The sequence below is a fragment of the Triticum urartu genome, chromosome 7 (assembly GCF_003073215.2).
Source record: "Triticum urartu cultivar G1812 chromosome 7, Tu2.1, whole genome shotgun sequence".
NCBI classification, from domain to species: Eukaryota; Viridiplantae; Streptophyta; class Magnoliopsida; order Poales; family Poaceae; genus Triticum; species Triticum urartu.
Genome location: NC_053028.1, coordinates 224,729,871 through 224,742,969, shown reverse-complemented (window position 1 = coordinate 224,742,969; position 13,099 = coordinate 224,729,871).

Here is a 13,099-nt window from a genome sequence, read left to right as displayed (position 1 = left end):
ATAGTTCTTGGTCTTATGAACATGGCGGTTTGATGAAACGCGCTCATATTCATAGGCCTGAGTATGGCTTCCCTGCAAAACATTTGCGTTAGTGCAACTCAGGTGAGTCCTCTGTCTATATGAAGCCTTTGGACCATATGAAGCCTGTGGTCTGGGGTTTGTCTTCTTCACTTGCGGTGTCATGACGACATTCACAGGAAGATTCTCCAAACACCTTTTCGGCACCCAGACCTTCTTCATAGGCGGTCCATTCCTGCAGTTAGTACCAATATACCTGGCAAACACTTCACCCTTCTGATTCTTAAATAGTTTATAGTTTGCATCAAAGGATTCATCAATAACAATGGGATTAGCACAAGTGAAGCCAGATAGGGTGGATGGATCCACTGACGGTCCCTTTGCAGCAACCCATGTGGTTTGGGGGTACTGCTCAGGTTTCCAGTAAGAGCCATCAGCATTCATTTTCCTTTCGAACCCAACACCCTCTTTCCTAGGGTTTCGGTTCAGGATCTGCCTTTTGAGGACATCACATAGTGTCTGATGCCCTTTGAGGCTTTTGAACATCCCTGTTTCAAGCAATGTCTTCAACCTAGCATTCTCATCAGCAATAGCAGTGGCATCCTCGGCAGAGGGGTTAGTTGGCACATCAGTAGTTGAAGATATTGCAATAGTAGCAGCAATAGAACAACCAGCAACAGAAGTAGCGTTGTCACGCTCAATACATTTAAGACATGGTGGTTCAAATCCTTCCTGAGCGGAACTAATCTGTTTGGCGTGAAGTGACTCATTTTCCTTTTGAAGATCTTCATGAGCCGCTCTCAATTTCTCAAGATCTTGCTTCCTTTGAAGATAATCATAGGAAAGTTTTTCATGAGTTGTTGAGAGCGTTTCATGACGACTTTCAAGTTCCTCATACTTAACGTGAAGATTTTTTATGTCTTCAATTAAGGACTGAGATCGAGTCATTTCAGCGTCTAATAGGTCATCGCTTTTGTCCAACAGTTTTTGAATATGTTCCATAGCTTTCTGTTGTTCAGTTGCAATTTTAGCAAGTGTTTTGTAGCTGGGTTTGGAACCACAATCAGAGTCATCTTCACTAGAAGTTTGATAGTGAGTAGTGCGTGTGTTTACCTTGGCACCGCGTGCCATGAAGCAGTAGGTAGGAGCGGAGTAGTCCTTGTCATTTGCATCGGTGTCGGTGACGGAGTCATTGTCTTCAGTGTTGAAGATGGACTTGGCAACGTATGCTGTAGCCAGACTCGCAACGCTAGAATCGGACTCCTCCTCAGACTCCACCTCCGCCTCCTCAGAAGCAGACTCCTCCTCTGAATCCGTTTCCTTGCCAACAAACGCACGTGCCTTGCCAGATGATCTCTTCTTGTGTGATGAAGACTTTGAGGAGGACTTGGAAGAAGACTTTGAGTATTTCTTCTTCTTGTCGTCAGAATCATACTCCTAGCTCTTCTTTTTCTTCTTGTTCTCATTGTCCCACTATGGGCACTCAGAGATGTAGTGGCCAGGTTTCTTGCACTTGTGGCATGTTCTCTTCTTGTAGTCATGAGCAGAAGCTTCATCATTCCTTGAGCTTGATCGTGAGGAATTTCTGAAGCCTTCCTTCTTGGTGAATTTTTGGAACTTCTTCACAAGCATAGCAAGCTCCTTTCCAATGTCTTCAGGATCATCAGAACTGTTGTCGGACTCTTCTTCAGATGGGGAGACAGCTTTTGCCTTCAAGGCACGAGTTCGCCCATAGTTGGGACCGTAGATGTCTCTTTTCTCAGAAAGCTGAAACTCGTGTGTGTTGAGCCTCTCAAGTATGTCAGACGGATCGAGTGTTTTGAAGTCAGGACGTTCTTGAATCATAAGGGCTAGGGTGTCAAACGAGCTGTCAAGTGATCTCAGGAGTGTCTTGACGACTTCATGCTTGGTGATCTCAGTGGCGTCGAGGGCTTGAAGCTCATTTGTGATGTCAGTGAGTCGATAAAACATGAGCTGAACATTCTCATTGTCATTTCTCTTGAAGCGGTTGAAGAGGTTGCGAAGGACACTGATTCTCTGATCTCTCTGGGTTGAGATGCCTTCGTTGACCTTGGAGAGCCAGTCCCAGACTAGCTTAGATGTTTTCAAAGCACTCACACGGCCATACTGTCCTTTGGTCAGATGACCACAGATGATGTTCTTGGCAGTGGAGTCCAGTTGAACGAACTTCTTGACATCAGCAGTGGTGATACCTTCACCAGCCTTGGGAACGCCATTCTTGATGACATACCATAGGTCAACATCAATGGCTTCAAGATGCATGCGCATCTTATTCTTCCAGTAGGGATATTCAGTTCCATCGAAGACTGGGCACGCAGCGGAGACTTTGATTATCCCTGCAGTCGACATAGCTAAAACTCCAGGTGGTTAAACCGAATCACACAGAATAAGGGAGTACCTTGCTCTGATACCAATTGAAAGTGCTAGTGATCGACTAGAGGGGGGGTGAATAGGCGATTTTTATGAAAGTCTTCAAAACATGGAAGTTTCGAAGACAAACGATAGAAATAAACCTATTACCATGCAGTGGAAGGTAGACTACACTAGGCAAACCATAGTCAAGTATTCAATGAAGTGAAAGCACAATGACTAATAGCAGCTAGGCAGTAAAGATCAGGTAGGAAGATATTGTGAAACCAATCAGAACAAGCAGTCACTCAATGAAGACAAAAGATAATGCAATCAGGCAATGACTTCACCAGGGCCAACAGTAAGGAAAGGAGTGGGAAGGATGAAACCAGTGACTCGTTGAAGACAATGATTTGTTGGACCAATTCCAGTTGCTGTGACAACTGTACGTCTGGTTAGGGAGGCTGAGATTCAACTCAGAAGACCGCGTCTTCATCTTATTCCCCTTGAGCTAAGGACACCCAATCCTTGCCCAATCACTCTGGTAAGTCTTCAAGGTAGACTTCCAAACCTTCACAGACTTCGTTCACTGGCGATCCACAATGACTCTTGGATGCTCAGAACGCGACGCCTAACCGGCTGGAGGATTCACAGTCCTCAAGTGTAATAAGTCTTCAGATCACACAGACAGGAAGACTTCAGTGATGCCTAACTCTCTTTGGCTCTGGGTGGTTAGGGCTTTATCCTCGCAAGGAATTCTCTCTCAAAGGCTTCGAGGTGGGTTGCTCTCAAACGACAAAAGCCGTGCACTAACTCTGAGCAGCCAACCATTTATGGTTGTAGGGGGTGGGCTATTTATAGCCACTAGGCAACCCGACCTGATTTGTCCGAAATGACCCTCGGTCACTAAGGAACTGACACGTGTTCCAACGGTCAGATTTCAAACACACACGGCAACTTTACTTGGGCTACAAGCAAAGCCGACTTATCCAACTCTGGACAAGATTTGCTCTCGTAGTCTTCACTCGAAGACATAGGATTTTGGTTAAGCATCACTTCAGTCATTCTGACTGGTTCTCTTGGACCCCACTTAACAGTACGGTGGTTCCTATGACTCAACAAAGAAGAAAAAGAACAACGAAACAACTAAGTCTTCGCGCTCCATAGTCTTCATGCGATGTCTTCTCTTGTCATAGACTTCAATGTGAATGTCTTCACATACCACCTTTGACTTTAATGTCTTCATACATTTTTAGGGGTCATCTCTGGTAGGAAAACCAAATCAATGAGGGACTTCTACCTGTGTTATCCTGCAATTCTCACAAACACATTAGTCCCTCAACCAGGTTTGTCGTCAATACTCCAAAACCAACTAGGGGTGGCACTAGATGCACTTATAGAAACTAAGGGATATTAAGGCCTCCTTTTAATAGAGAACCGGAACAAAGCATTAACACATAGTGAATACATGAACTCCTCAAACTACGGTCATCATCGGTAAGTATCCCGATTATTGTCACTTCGGGGTTAACGGATCATAACACATAATAGGTGACTATAGACTTGCAAGATAGGATCAAGAACACTCATATATTGATGAAAACATAATAGGTTCAGATCTGAAATCATGGCACTCAGGCCCTAGTGACAAGCATTAAGCATAGCAAAGTCATAGCAACATTAATCTCAGAACATAGTGGATACTAGGGATCAAACCCTAACAAAACTAACTCGATTACATGATAGATCCCATCCAACCCATCACCGTCCAGCAAGCCTACGATGGAATTACTCACGCACGGCGGTGAGCATCATGAAATTGGTGATGGAGGATGGTTGATGATGATGATGGCGACGGATTCCCCTTTCCGGAGCCCCGAACGGACTCTAGACCAGCCCTCCCGAGAGGTTTTAGGGCTTGGCGGCGGCTCCGTATCGTAAAACGTGATGATTTCTTCTCTCTGATTTTTTCTCCCCGAAACACAATATATGGAGTTGGAGTCGGAGAGGCAACAGGAGGCCCACGAGGTAGGGGGCGCGCCCTAGGGGGGCAGGCGTGTTGGAAATATGCCCTAGAGGCAATAATAAAATGATTATTATTATTTCCTTGTTCATGATAATTGTCTATTGTTCATGCTATAATTGTGTTATCCGGAAATCATAATGCATGTGTGAATACATAGACCATAACATGTCCCTAGTAAGCCTCTAGTTAACTAGCTCGTTGATCAATAGATAGTCACGGTTTCCTGACTATGGACGTTGGATGTCATTGATAATGGGATCACATCATTAGGAGAATGATGTGATGGACAAGACCCAATCCTAAGCATAGAACAAGATCGTGTAGTTCGTTTGCTAGAGCTTTTCCAGTGTCAAGTATCATTTCCTTAGACCATGAGATCGTGTAACTCCCGGATGCCGTAGGAGTGCTTTGGGTGTACCAAACGTCACAACATAACTGGGTGACTATAAAGGTATACTACAGGTATCCCCGAAAGTATCTGTTGGGTTGACACGGATCGAGACTGGAATTTGTCACTCCGTATGACGGAGAGGTATCTCTGGGCCCACTCGGTAATGCATCATCATAATGAGCTCAATGTGACCAAGTGTTTGGTCACGGGATCATGCATTACGAGTAATGTGACTTGCCGGTAACGAGATTGAACGAGGTATTGGGATACCGACGATCGAATCTCGGGCAAGTAACGTACCGATTGACAAAGGGAATTATATACGGGATTGATTGAATCCTCGACATCGCGGTTCATCCGATGAGTTCATCATGGAACATGTGGGAGCCAACATGGGTATCCAGATCCCGTTGTTGGTTATTGACCGGAGAGTCGTCTCGGTCATGTCTGCATGTCTCCTGAACCCGTAGGGTCTACACACTTAAGGTTCAGTGACGCTAGGGTTGTAGAGATACTAGTATGCGGTAACCCGAAAGTTGTTCGGAGTCCCGGATGAGATCCTGGACATCACGAGGAGTTCCGAAATGGTCCGGAGGTGAATATTTATATATAGGAAGTCAAGTTTCGGCCATCGGGAAGGTTTCAGGGGTAATCGGTATTGTACCGGGACCACCGGAAGGGTCCCGGGGGTCCACCGGGTGGGGCCACCTATCTCGGAGGGCCCCATGGGCTGAAGTGGGGAAGGGAACCAGCCCCTATTGGGCTGGTGCGCCCCCCTTGGGCCTCCCCCTGCGCCTAGGGTTGGAAACCCTAGGGGTGGGGGCGCCCCACTTGGCTTGGGGGGCAAGCCACCCCCCCCTTGGCCGCCGCCCCCCCCCCCTTGAGATCCAATATCTAGGGCCGGCGCCCCCCCTAGGGGCCCTATATATAGTGGGGGGGAGGGCAGCCGCACCAAGTCTCTGGCGTCTCCCTCTCCCCACGTAACACCTCTCTCTCTCTCTCTCGTTGGAGCTTGGTGAAGCCCTGCCGAGATCACCGTTGCTTCCACCACCACGCCGTCGTGCTGCTGGATCTCCATCAACCTCTCCTTCCCCTTGCTGGATCAAGAAGGAGGAGACGTCTTCCCAACCGTACGTGTGTTGAACGCGGAGGTGTCGTCCGTTTGGCGCTAGGTCATCGGTGATTTGGATCACGACGAGTACGACTCCATCAACCCCGTTCTCTTGAACGCTTCTGCTCGCGATCTACAAGGGTATGTAGATGCACTCCCCTCTCCCTCGTTGCTAGATGACTCCATAGATTGATCTTGGTGATGTGTAGAAAATTTTAAAATTCTGCTACGTTCCCCAACAGTGGCATCATGAGCTAGGTCTATGCGTAGTTTCTATACACGAGTAGAACACAAGTTGTTGTGGGCGTTGATTTTGTCAATTTACTTGCCGTTACTAGTCTTATCTTGATTCTGCGGCATCGTGGGATGAAGCGGCCCGGACCGACCTTACACGTACGCTTACGTGAGACTGGTTCCACCGACTGACATGCACTAGTTGCATAAGGTGGCTAGCGGGTGTCTGTCTCTCCTACTTTAGTCGGATCGGATTCGATGAAAAGGGTCCTTATGAAGGGTAAATAGAAATTGGCATATCACGTTGTGGTTTTGGCGTAGGTAAGAAACGTTCTTGCTAGAAACCTATAGCAGCCACGTAAAAAAACTTGCAACAAACAATTAGAAGACGTCTAACTTGTTTTTGCAGCATGTGCCATGTGATGTGATATGGCCAAAAGGATGTGATGAATGATATATGTGATGTATGAGATTGATCATGTTCTTGTAATAGGAATCACGACTTGCATGTCGATGAGTATGACAACCGGCAGGAGCCATAGGAGTTGTCTTAATTTATTTGTGACCTGCGTGTCAACATAAACGTCATGTAATTACTTTACTTTATTGCTAAACCGTTAGCCATAGTAGTAGAAGTAATAGATGACGAGATAACTTCATGAAGACATGATGATGGAGATCATGGTGTCATGCCGGTGACGATGATGATCATGGCGCCCCGAAGATGGAGATCAAAAGGAGCAAATGATATTGGCCATATCATGTCACTATTTGATTGCATGTGATGTTTATCATGTTTTTGCTTCTTATTTGCTTAGAACGACGGTAGTAAATAAGATGATCCCTCACAATAATTTTAAGAAAGTGTTCCCCCTAACTGTGCACCGTTGCTAAGGTCTGTTGTTCCGAAGCACCACATGATGATCGGGTGTGATAGGCTCTAACATTCGCATACAACGGGTGTAAGCCAGATTTACACACGCAATACACTTAGGTTGACTTGACGAGCCTAGCATGTACAGACATGGCCTTGGAACACAGAAGACCGAAAGGTCGAACATGAGTCGTATAGAAGATACGATCAACATGAAGATGTTCACCGATGATGACTAGTCCGTCTCACGTGATGATCGGACACGGCCTAGTTGAATCGGATCATGTATCACTTAGATGACTAGAGGGATGTCTATCTGAGTGGAAGTTCATTAAATAATTTGATTAGATGAACTTAATTATCACGAACTTAGTCTAAAATCTTTGCAATATGTCTTGTAGATCAAATGGCCCACGCTAATATTGCCCTCAACTTCAACGCGTTCCTAGAGAAAACCAAGCTGAAAGACGATGGCAGCAACTACATGGACTGGGTTCGTAACCCGAGGATTATCCTCATAGCTGCCAGGAAAGCATATGTTCTTGATGCACCGCTAGGTGAAGAACCTGTTTTCCCTGCAGAACAAGATGTTATGAACGCTTGGCAGACACGTAGTGATGATTACTCCCTGGTTCAGTGCGGCATGCTTTACAGCTTAGAACCGGGGCTCCAAAAGCGTTTTGAGCAACACGGAGCATATGAGATGTTCCAAGAGCTGAAAATGGTTTTCCAAGCTCACGCCCGGGTCGAGAGATATGAAGTCTCCGACAAGTTCTACAGTTGTAAGATGGAGGAGAACAGTTCTGTCAGCGAGCACATACTCAAAATGTTTGGGCTGCATAACCGCTTGTCTCAGCTAGGAGTTAATCTCCCGGATGATGCGGTCGTTGATAGAATCCTTCAGTCGCTGCCACCTAGCTACAAGAGCTTTGTGATGAACTTCAATATGCAGGGGATGGAAAAGACCATTCCCGAGGTATATTCAATGCTGAAATCAGCGGAGGTGGAAATCAAAAAGGAACATCAAGTGTTGATGGTGAATAAAACCACTAAGTTCAAGAAAGGCAAGGGTAAAAAGAACTTCAAGAAGGACGGCAAGGGAGTTGCCGCGCCCGGTAAGCAAGCTGCCGGGAAGAAGTCAAAGAATGGACCCAAGCCTGAGACTGAGTGCTTTTATTGCAAGGGAAACGGTCACTGGAAGCGGAATTGCCCCAAGTACTTAGCGGAAAAGAAGGCCAGCAATACCAAAGGTATATGTGATATACATGTTATTGATGTGTACCTTACCAGCGCTCGTAGTAGCTCCTGGGTATTTGATACCGGTGCAGTTGCTCATATTTGCAACTCAAAACAAGAACTGCGGAATAAACGGAGACTGGCGAAGGACAAGGTGATGATGCGCGTCGGGAATGGTTCCAAGGTCGATGTGATCACCGTCGGCACGCTACCTCTGCATTTTCCTACGGGATTAGTTTTAAACCTCAATAATTGTTATTTAGTACCAGCTTTGAGCATGAACATTGTATTTGGATCTCGTTTAATGCGAGATGGCTACTCATTTAAATCTGAGAATAATGGTTGTTCTATTTATATGAGAGACATGTTTTATGGTCATGCCCCGATGGTCAATGGTTTATTCTTATTTGATCTCGAACGTGATGTTACACACATTCATAGTGTGAATGGCAAAAGATGTAAGGTTGATAATGATAGTCCCACATACTTGTGGCACTGCCGCCTTGGTCACATTGGTGTCAAACGCATGAAGAAACTCCATGCATATGGACTTTTGGAGTCTCTTGATTATGAATCATTTGACACGTGCGAACCATGCCTCATGGGTAAAATGACCAAGACTCCATTCTCCGGAACAATGGAGCGAGCAACCAACTTATTGGAAATCATACATACTGATGTGTGCGGTCCAATGAGCGTTGAGGCTCGCGGTGGCTATCGTTATGTCCTCACCCTCACTGATGACTTAAGTAGATATGGGTATGTCTACTTAATGAAACACAAGTCTGAGGCCTTTGAAAAGTTCAAGGAATTTCAGAGTGAGGTTGAGAATCAACGTGACAGGAAAATCAAGTTCTTACGATCAGATCGCGGGGAAGAATATTTGAGTCACGAATTTGGCACGCACTTAAGGAAATGTGGAATAGTTTCACAACTCACGCCGCCTGGAACACCACAGCGTAATGGTGTGTCCGAACGTCGTAATCGCACCCTATTGGATATGGTACGATCTATGTTGTCTCTTACCAATCTACCGCTATCTTTTTGGGGTTATGCTATAGAGACTACCGCATTCACTTTAAATAGGGCTCCGTCGAAATCCGTTGAGACGACACCGTATGAATTGTGGTTTGGCAAGAAACCTAAGCTGTCGTTTCTGAAAGTTTGGGGATGCGATGCTAATGTCAAGAAACTTCAACCTGAAAACCTCGAACCCAAATCGAAAAAATGCGTCTTCATAGGATACCCTAAAGAAACTATTGGGTATACCTTCTATCTTAGATCCGAAGGCAAGACATTTGTTGCCAAGAATGGATCCTTTCTAGAGAAAGAGTTTCTCTCGAAAGAAGTAAGTGGGAGGAAAGTAGAACTTGATGAAGTATTGCCTCTTGAACCGGAGAGTGGCGCAACTCAAGAAATTGTTCCTGAGGTGTCTGCACCGACTAGGGAGGAAGTTAATGATGATGATCATGAAACTTCAGATCAAGCTGCTACTGAACTTCGAAGGTCCACAAGGACGCGTTCCGCACCAGAGTGGTACGGCAACCCTGTCCTGGAAATCATGTTGTTGGACAATGGTGAACCTTCGAACTATGAAGAAGCGATGGCGGGCCCAGATTCCGACAAATGGCTGGAAGCCATGAAATCCGAGATAGGATCCATGTATGAAAACGAAGTATGGACTTTGACTGACTTGCCCGTTGATCGGCGAGCCATAGAAAATAAATGGATCTTTAAGAAGAAGACAGACGCGGATGGTAATGTGACCATCTATAAAGCTCGGCTTGTCGCTAAGGGTAATCGACAAGTTCAAGGGGTTGACTACGATGAGACTTTCTCACCCGTAGCGAAGCTGAAGTCCGTCCGAATCATGTTAGCAATTGCCGCATTCTATGATTATGAGATATGGCAAATGGACGTCAAAACGACATTCCTTAATGGTTTCCTTAAGGAAGAATTGTATATGATGCAGCCGGAAGGTTTTGTCGATCCTAAGAACGCTGACAAGGTGTGCAAGCTCCAACGCTCAATCTATGGGCTGGTGCAAGCATCTCAGAGTTGGAACATTCGTTTTGATGAGATGATCAAAGTGTTTGGGTTTACACAGACTTATGGAGAAGCTTGTGTTTACAAGAAAGTGAGTGGGAGCTCCGTAGCATTTCTCATATTGTATGTGGATGACATACTATTGATGGGAAATGATATAGAATTCTTGGAAAGCATAAAGGCCTACTTGAACAAGTGTTTTTCAATGAAGGACCTTGGAGAATCTGCTTATATATTAGGCATCAAGATCTATAGAGATAGATCGAGACGCCTCATTGGTCTTTCACAAAGTACATACCTTGACAAGATATTGAAGAAGTTCAATATGGATCAGTCCAAGAAGGGGTTATTGCCTGTATTGCAAGGTGTGAGATTGAGCATAACTCAATGCCCGACCACGGCAGCAGATAGAGAAAAGATGAGTGTCGTCCCCTATGCCTCGGCCATAGGGTCTATCATGTATGCCATGCTGTGTACCAGACCTGATGTAAACCTTATCGTAAGTTTGGTAGGAAGGTACCAAAGTAATCCCGGCATGGAACACTGGACAGCGGTCAAGAATATCCTGAAGTACTTGAAAAGGACTAAGGATATGTTTCTCGTGTATGGAGGTGACGAAGAACTCGTCGTAAAGGGTTACATCGATGCTAGCTTCGACACAGATCTGGATGACTCTAAGTCACAAATCGGATACGTGTATCTTTTGAATGGTGGGGCAATCAGCTGGTGCAGTTGCAAGCAAAGTGTCGTGGCGGGATCTACATGTGAAGCGGAGTACATGGCAGCCTCAGAGGCAGCACAAGAAGCAATCTGGGTGAAGGAGTTCATTACCGACCTAGGAGTTATTCCCAATGCGTCGGGCCCGATGACTCACTTTTGTGACAACACTGGAGCTATTGCCCTTGCCAAGGAGCCCAGATTTCACAGGAAGACCAGGTATATCAAGCGTCGCTTCAACTCCATTCGTGAAAATGTTCAAAATGGAGACATAGATATTTGCAAAGTGCATACGGACCTGAATGTCGCAGATCCGTTGACTAAACCTCTTCCTCGAGCAAAACATGATCAACACCAGAACTCTATGGGTGTTCGATTCATCACAATGTAACTAGATTATTGACTCTAGTGCAAGTGGGAGACTGTTGGAAATATGCCCTAGAGGCAATAATAAAATGATTATTATTATATTTCCTTGTTCATGATAATTGTCTGTTGTTCATGCTATAATTGTGTTATCCGGAAATCATAATGCATGTGTGAATACATAGACCATAACATGTCCCTAGTAAGCCTCTAGTTAACTAGCTCGTTGATCAATAAATAGTCACGGTTTCCTGACTATGGACGTTGGATGTCATTGATAACGGGATCACATCATTAGGAGAATGATGTGATGGACAAGACCCAATCCTAAGCATAGCACAAGATCGTGTAGTTCGTTTGCTAGAGCTTTTCCAGTGTCAAGTATCATTTCCTTAGACCATGAGATCGTGTAACTCCCGGATGCCGTAGGAGTGCTTTGGGTGTACCAAACGTCACAACGTAACTGGGTGACTATAAAGGTATACTACAGGTATCCCCGAAAGTATCTGTTGGATTGACACGGATCGAGACTGGAATTTGTCACTCCGTATGACGGAGAGGTATCTCTAGGCCCACTCGGTAATGCATCATCATAATGAGCTCAATGTGACCAAGTGTTTGGTCACGGGATCATGCATTACGGTACGAGTAAAGTGACTTGCCGGTAACGAGATTGAACGAGGTATTGGGATACCGACGATCGAGTCTCGGGCAAGTAACGTACCGATTGACAAAGGGAATTGTATATGGGATTGATTGAATCCTCGGCATCGTGGTTCATCCGATGAGTTTATCGTGGAACATGTGGGAGCCAACATGGGTATCCAGATCCCGCTGTTGGTTATTGACCGGAGAGTCGTCTCGGTCATGTCTGCATATCTCCCGAACCCGTAGGATCTACACACTTAAGGTTCGATGATGCTAGGGTTGTAGAGATACTAGTATGCGGTAACCTGAAAGTTGTTTGGAGTCCCGGATGAGATCCCGGACGTCACGAGGAGTTCCGGAATGGTCCAGAGGTGAAGATTTATATATAGGAAGTCAAGTTTCGGCCATCGGGAAGGTTTCGGGGGTAATCGGTATTGTACCAGGACCACAGGAAGGGTCCCGGGGGTCCACCTGGTGGGGCCACCTATCCCGGAGGGCCCCATGGGCTGAAGTGGGGAAGGGAACCAGCCCCTATTGGGCTGGTGCGCCCCCCTTGGGCCTCCCCCTGCGCCTAGGGTTGGAAACCCTAGGGGTGGGGGCGCCCCACTTGGCTTGGGGGGCAAGCCACCCCCCCTTGGCCGCCGCCCCCCTTGAGATCCAATCTCTAGGGCCAACGCCCCCCTAGGGGCCCTATATATAGTGGGGGGAGGGAGGGCAGCCGCACCAAGTCTCTGGCGCCTCCCTCTCCCCACGTAACACCTCTCTCTCTCTCGTTGGAGCTTGGCGAAGCCCTGCCAAAATCACTATTGCTTCCACCACCACGCCGTCGTGCTGCTGGATCTCCATCAACCTCTCCTTCCCCTTGCTGGATCAAGAAGTAGGAGACGTCTTCCCAACCGTACGTGTGTTTAACGCGGAGGTGCCGTCTGTTCGATGCTAGGTCATCGGTGATTTGGATCACGACGAGTACGACTCCATCAACCCCGTTCTCTTGAACGCTTCCGCTCGCGATCTACAAGGGTATGTAGATGCACTCCCCTCTCCCTCGTTGCTAGATGACTC